The sequence below is a fragment of the Vigna radiata genome, unplaced genomic scaffold, assembly GCF_000741045.1.
Source record: "Vigna radiata var. radiata cultivar VC1973A unplaced genomic scaffold, Vradiata_ver6 scaffold_198, whole genome shotgun sequence".
NCBI classification, from domain to species: Eukaryota; Viridiplantae; Streptophyta; class Magnoliopsida; order Fabales; family Fabaceae; genus Vigna; species Vigna radiata.
Genome location: NW_014542192.1, coordinates 534742 through 541838, shown reverse-complemented (window position 1 = coordinate 541838; position 7097 = coordinate 534742).

The following is a 7097-nucleotide window of genomic DNA, read 5'->3' as shown; positions in this document are numbered from 1 at the left end:
TGAGAACTTTATAGTTAAACATTTAATTTATTTATTTTTTTAATTTTGGAGTTTTTTTTCCTTTTCATACATTATTTATATTAATATAATTCGTTAACTATAATGGGATATTATTATAAAAAAAGTTCAAAAGGTAAAAGAACAATTTGAAAATTATTAACAGTAAATATGATATTAAAGACTAAATGTAAAATTTGTAACTTTTTAAAAACTTATTTAAATTTGTTTCCCCTTTAAAAACTAAAGTTCTCTAAGAAAATATAAAACCGATTAATGATTACTAGCTATAATGAAAAAACAACAATAATTACTTAACCATCTCCTATCCTAATTAATTCTTGCTTTATGTATGTAATCATGGTTTGAGCAAACAAAATAATTATTGACAAATTTCCATTAATTATCAACAAAATTTATAGATACCTTATATCAACAGTATAATTATTCACAAAATATATTAATAAGAAAATTAAACTATCCAAATTTATACAAAACCCCATTTATATATGTAGATAAAATGGTTAAATATGTGTTATCTTTAAATTCAAATTTTAAAAATAAATGAATATAATTTTCTTAAATCATATTATTAATTTTTTTAATTGTTAAATCATGTTTCAGAATAATATTTAAATTCAAACACCAACTTAAACATTGTTTACAACATAAAAGCATTAACACAATTAAATTAAAAGAATTTTATATATTAATTTTTAAAATTTAATCATCAGATCATATGAAATAAAGATTAATTTTATTTTTACATTAATTATTAAAAGTATATTTTTCTCTTGTAATATTAGTGAAGAGATTTTAAAAGAGAGAAAGTTATTGTATTCTAAAATTAGGTATACGACAAGGTTAGCTCCACCACTTTACAAGTTGTAAGAAAACTTACAATTAAACCTTCATATTAATAATAGTGTAGAAAAGTTACTTTTTTTTTTTATATAAAATGAAGAAAAACGATTATAGTAATACAAAAGATAAACATAATTTTGTATACCCTGAATAAACAATCGTATAAATTGTTTCTATCACTTCGCCTAATATTGTTGATATAAATTTTAAGATAATTATTTTAAAAGTGTGTATATATGTAATTTATTTTATATTGAAAATGTAAACTTATTTATATATTGTCGAAGCATAATCCTTTTCATCTTTCATTGAATACTCAAAAGGAAATCCTTTCATCTCTAATAATTCTATCCAGATACAAGAATGTCTTTTATTTTAAAAAAAATACTTGCTGTTTCTTATAAAAAAAGAAATTGTTAAGAAAATATTTTTTCGATAAAAGTTCTCTTAGTTAACAATATATGTCAGATGTGTATTATCTAAAAAAATAATTTGCTTCCACTTTCATTGTGATAAAACAAAAGAATTTTTTTTTTTTTTATATTCATAAGAAAAAGTATTGATATCACATAAAAAAAAAATTAGAATACAAGTTATAAGTCATGATATCATCACAAGTTACTTAATAAGATTAAGATTATATTTTTATAACTTAGAAAATTATATTGACATATATAAGAATTTAACTAATATTTTAAATGTTAAGGCATAAAATATTTTTATAGAGTCGAATCTACATTTATTATGATATATGTTTATTTTCTTCACCATGTGAAGTCATCTACATAGATCAAACACAAAGTTATGATACATTTATTATTTATTATTGTGAGTTTTAGATTTATCATTATCACTCCGGATATTTCTAAGAACACCCATCAAGAGAATGCAAATCAATCTTTGTTGTCTTCCATATTTTCGTATATATTAAATTAATATATAGTATTAACTTTTATACCTTTAAACATGATTATATATAAAGATTTTGATATTTTTAGAATATTTGTTGAAGATCCTCACTGATATAAATGTAAATATAATATTGAATTATATATCTAATTCATTTCTAATTTTATTTAAATAAATTTTATAATGTGAAAATATATGTTAAGAATAATAAGAAATGTATAATATGGAGTGAAAAGTATGAGATGAATTGTAACAAATTTTTGAATTTGTGTACTACACAATAAATTATGTTGTAACAAATATTCTTAATTTTATTAATGACCTAAGTTACATAAACTAAAACATTAAGTGGTTAGAAGTCAAAAGAAAAATGTATAGTAACATATTAATTGTAATATCTAGATATAAACATATTTTAAACTAGCCATTATTTATGGCTGTATACCTAAAGTACTAAAATGGGTTGGTGTTAGTATTTGGTAATGAATGCTTAATACAAATCTTGAAAAAAATATTGATAGATATTTCTTACTAGATATAATGTATGGTATATATATATATATATATATATATATATATATATATATATATATATATATATATATATATATATATATTTGTATTTTTGAGCCAAGAAGAAAATAAAGAAATACTTTGGGAGAAAAAAATTATTTGTTTGTATTTCTTTGACTTGTATTTGTTTTTCTTTTTGCACTGTAAGTTTCAGTCTTGTTAATTAGATGTTTTTGGGGAGTCTTTGGTACTCAATCTCATCTTCTAACAAGAACCTCTAAAACTATAATGAATTGTGTTTTTAGTTGATTACGTTGGAGGAACCAAAAGTTCTTTCTTACTTGCTCATTAGGCCGCATACTTACATTATTTGTTTTCTTTAATTATGATAGCTCAGTGTATGTTTGCTTTTATTTCAATTTTAGTTCCCTTTGAATAGTTTGGTGCAAGAGAACTTAAGGTAAAATTTGGCTAGGAAAAGCTTGGTTCTTAAGCAATCTATTGTAATTCATCTCCCTTTCTTCGAAGTGAACTTTAGTCTCTTTTGCCTGATTAAGTCTCTTAAGGAACTCCTTTTAAAATTCTAAGTAATTGTTTGTGCATAACATCTTTTTGAAAACTTTAAGGATGTCTAAACGTGTCTCCTACCACATTAGTAGTGATATAGTGAAGAAGTCAAACCAACTTTGAAAAACTTGGCCAAAGAACTAAAGTCACTAAAAATTTGACAAAAGCAAGAAGCTCTTTTGAAAGAAAAAGAAATAGTTGAAAGAGAGGAGTATCTTGCTAAATTAGAAGAGGAACTTAGAGTTATTAATGAAAAATAAGGAAAAACTCAAGAAGAAATAAGAAAAAGTAAAAGTAAGAGTAGGAATAAAAGTCATATAAGAAGGAGTTCTAGGACTCCAAAACACCTCACACACTATGAGGGGGATAATAAGCTTGCCAACCAATACTATTAGCCTCATCCACATAGAATGCGTGAAAGAGAACATCCTCCAAGAGAGATTAGTGTAGACCTCCCCATTTCCATTGGAAAGAAGATGGTTTGAAGCTTACTTAGATTGAGAGATGAAAGTGGAACAATTCTTTGAGTACCAAGTAAGTGAGGAGAGGAAAGTCACCTTAGCCATTTTTGAGTTTCCAAGGGCATGTCATGTGAGAGAAAGAAGACTCTCTAACTTTCTTCAAGTCACCTATTGGAATGACTTAAAAAGTGTCATGAGAAGAAGGCATATTCCCTCATACTATCAAAGGGAGCTAATAGACAAACTTCAAAGGCTCCAACAAAGGGACATGAGTATAGAGACCTATAGGTAAAAGATAGAGCTCAATATGATGAAGGTAGAAAGAGGAAGAAGAGACCATTATCTTTAGGTTTCTTAGTGGTTTCAATATTGAGATTAGAGATAGAGTGAAATTATTACCCTACCAAAATAGAAATGACTTGGTACAACTTTGTATAAAGGTAGAGCAACAATTCTTGAAAAAAGGTTTGAAAGTTCTCCATTCTAACTCTAGTGTTAAGAAAGAATACAAGAAGGAGGGTAAACTAGTGGTAGAAGAAGAACCATCTAGGAATCTAGGGAAAGAGATAAGAGAAGAAAAAGAAAAAGATAGACCAAGGGTGGGAATATCATCTCACACTCGCACTAGTGACATTAAATTTTTCAAGTGTATTGATAGATGTCATATTGCATCACAATGCTCCTCCAAAAGGACCATGATCTTAAAGGATAATGATGTCTATAGTAGCCAAGATGAGGAAAGTAAGAGTGAGAGTAGGGAGCATAATGTGTCCAAGGAAGAAGATGTTCATCCTTGTGAAGGAGAACTTCTTATGATAAGAAGAGTTCTCCGCAATCAACCTAGTTCTCAAGAACTAATACAAAAAGAGAACATATTGCATATAAGATACAAAGTTTTAGAAAATACATGTTCTCTTGTTGTGGATAGTGGATCGTGTTACAATTGTTGTAGCACTAGGTTGGTTTAGAAATTAGCATTAAATATCTTACCTTATCCCCAACCTTATCAACTTCAATGGACTAATGATGATGAAGAAATGGTAGTTAATCACCAAGTGTTGGTTAAGCTATCTATATACAATTATAAGGATAATGTGTTGTGTGACATAGTACCTATGTTTGTTTGCCATATTTTGTTGGGAAGACCTTGGTTATATGACAAAGAATTCATGCATAATGGTCATACCAATGAAATAACCATCACTCATAATAAAAGAAAGTTTGTACTTCATCCTCTCACANCNTCTCAAGTGGAAGAGGATCAAGAACAAATGAGAAAGAAAATAGAAAAAGAAAAAGACAAAAAGAAAAACAAAGACACTTCTAATAATTAACATCNTCTCAAGTGGAAGAGGATCAAGAACAAATGAGAAAGAAAATAGAAAAAGAAAAAGACAAAAAGAAAAATAAAGACACTTCTAATAATCAACGTTCTAAGCGTTAAGAAAAACAACACAAGTCTAAAGAGTGTCCAAACAAGAAAGTCATTATGTTAAGGGCCAAAGGCTTGTGTGGAAAAACAAAGAAAGTCTTATTACCATATTCCTCAAGAAACATGAAAACATTAGACCAAATAAAACCTTGTGTGGAAATGGGAAGTCATTCTAAAAACACACACATTTAACACAGGGAAAACAATATCTTTAAAGAAAATGCTTCCAAAAACCAAGACCTTGATCATTTATTTGATCAAAGGTGTATAATCCTTTGGAGCTACATTCTTCGTATACTGATTCTACTAACACTTGTACTAACTTGTGTTATAAGTAGAATGGTATTTGACCTTAGGGAAGAAAAGACAAATATCTCCAAGAAGAAGAGGATGTTGCCATATGCCAACTTGAAGATTTGAGGACAAATCTTTTTCAACAGGAAAAGAATGATGACATACCCCATAGCCATGGCCAAACACTTTCAAAGAAGAGTTGAATTCATTTGTGGAAGATGGACCAAGAATTTATCTCTTGGGCCATCTTGGACCATCATGGAGCTTTTTAGAGAAGGAATAACTTTAGGCCTTGTATTTTGGGCCAGGTAGTCTAGGATTTATTTGGACTTTGTATTATGGTCCTAGTAGTGTAGATTTATTTTGGGCTAAGTATAATAGGGTTTTTGACCACTTAAGTAAACAAAGGGCCAATGCCCCAAAGTTGATCCCGGTGGGACGTCCAAGGAGATAGTTTCACGAAGGGGTCAACGTTTTCATCTAGCTTGGTGGACAATGATGTGTGGAACATCCAAGCCATGTGTCCTCCTCCCTTTGGAGAGTTTTTCCTCCTAGTTAGTGGTCACATGTCACCTTAGGGATAGAGAGGATTCTCCATAGGTAGTGACCACACAGCCTCCTCCTAATGGAAATAATTTTTGTCACATGTCCTCCTTCTATTGGAGAGAATTTTCTCCTTGCTCTTCAAGTTAGCCAAGGTAGGGATTTTAGGTCTAGCTTCTACAAATTTAGAGACATTGTTAACCTATAAATAGATGTGTATCCCACTCTTGTAATTACCTTTGGTTTATAGTATTGTTATGATGCTAATTTTGAGCTATACTACTCTTAATAGGTCACCCTAGGCTAGAATAATCCAAGTGGTCTTTTCTAGCCATCTTCCTCTAAGGGTTGGCCTAACCTTTCTTAGTGTATCACTAAACACCACCTCCATCATCACTAATGAATAAAAACCGAGATCCTTAGCTTATTATCCACCAACTTCCGCAAACCTTAATCCATAGCCCATTACCATGAATTGTTCTTCTAGTTTTGGTCCAACCTAGTTAGGAGGATTGTCATCAGATAGTTATGATAAACTTTGAATATGTCTAACATAACCGTCTTTGTAACATCCCAATTTTGGACTCAATTATTCAATCAGACAAAAAGGAAGAAAAATCATTAGAAAAAAATACGAGAACTCTAAAAAAATAGTCTTTGAAAAGATGATGTGTTTTTAAAAAATGGAACTCATTAGTAACAAAACTATTTATATTAAAACCCTTTAATATTAGAATAATCGAATTTTACTATTTATAAACTAATATCATTTTAAAAATACAAATTTTTATATTTATATATTATTTTGAACTTACAATTATCTTATTATAATAGTTTATTTTGATAGATAAGTTGTTATGACTATGTTATACATTTAAGTAGATGTAAGGATAAGTTTTGAAGTCAGATATGGAAGAGATTAATCTAAGTTCTTTTTCAAAAAAATAAATGTGCATATATATTTTGTTATATTTAATTTTCTTTTATAAACTAAATATCTTGAAACGATTAAGTTTATAGAAAGTTAAATAGTTTTGTGTGAGTATTACTTGTTGTAAAATTTTATATTTTTTAATATTTATATATATGGTTTAATATTGTATAGATAAATTTGTGTAATAACTGATATAGCTTATTTAGGTTTTATGATTGGTGAAAGATTGGTACAAAATTTAATTGACAGTTTTGAAAAGTGTAAGCAAAGAGGAAGTATTTGTAATATGTGTAGGTAGGTTATAACATGCATATCCTTAATAAATGTTTTGGTTAGGCATCAAATTATTATTGGCACTTCAATGCAACACTTTAAAAATTCACATTTTGTTTTTTATATAAAATTAGTTGTATCTATCTATTGTCAAACAAAACTCTAAAGAAAAATTGTTTCTGCATTCACATGTCTTAACACTAGATACAACAATCACATCTCATCTTTATTAAATTTCTTGCTTTCAAAATATCACATGGGAAATAGTAAAATTTATTGTAACAATATGATTTTTATGGTGTTTTTAATA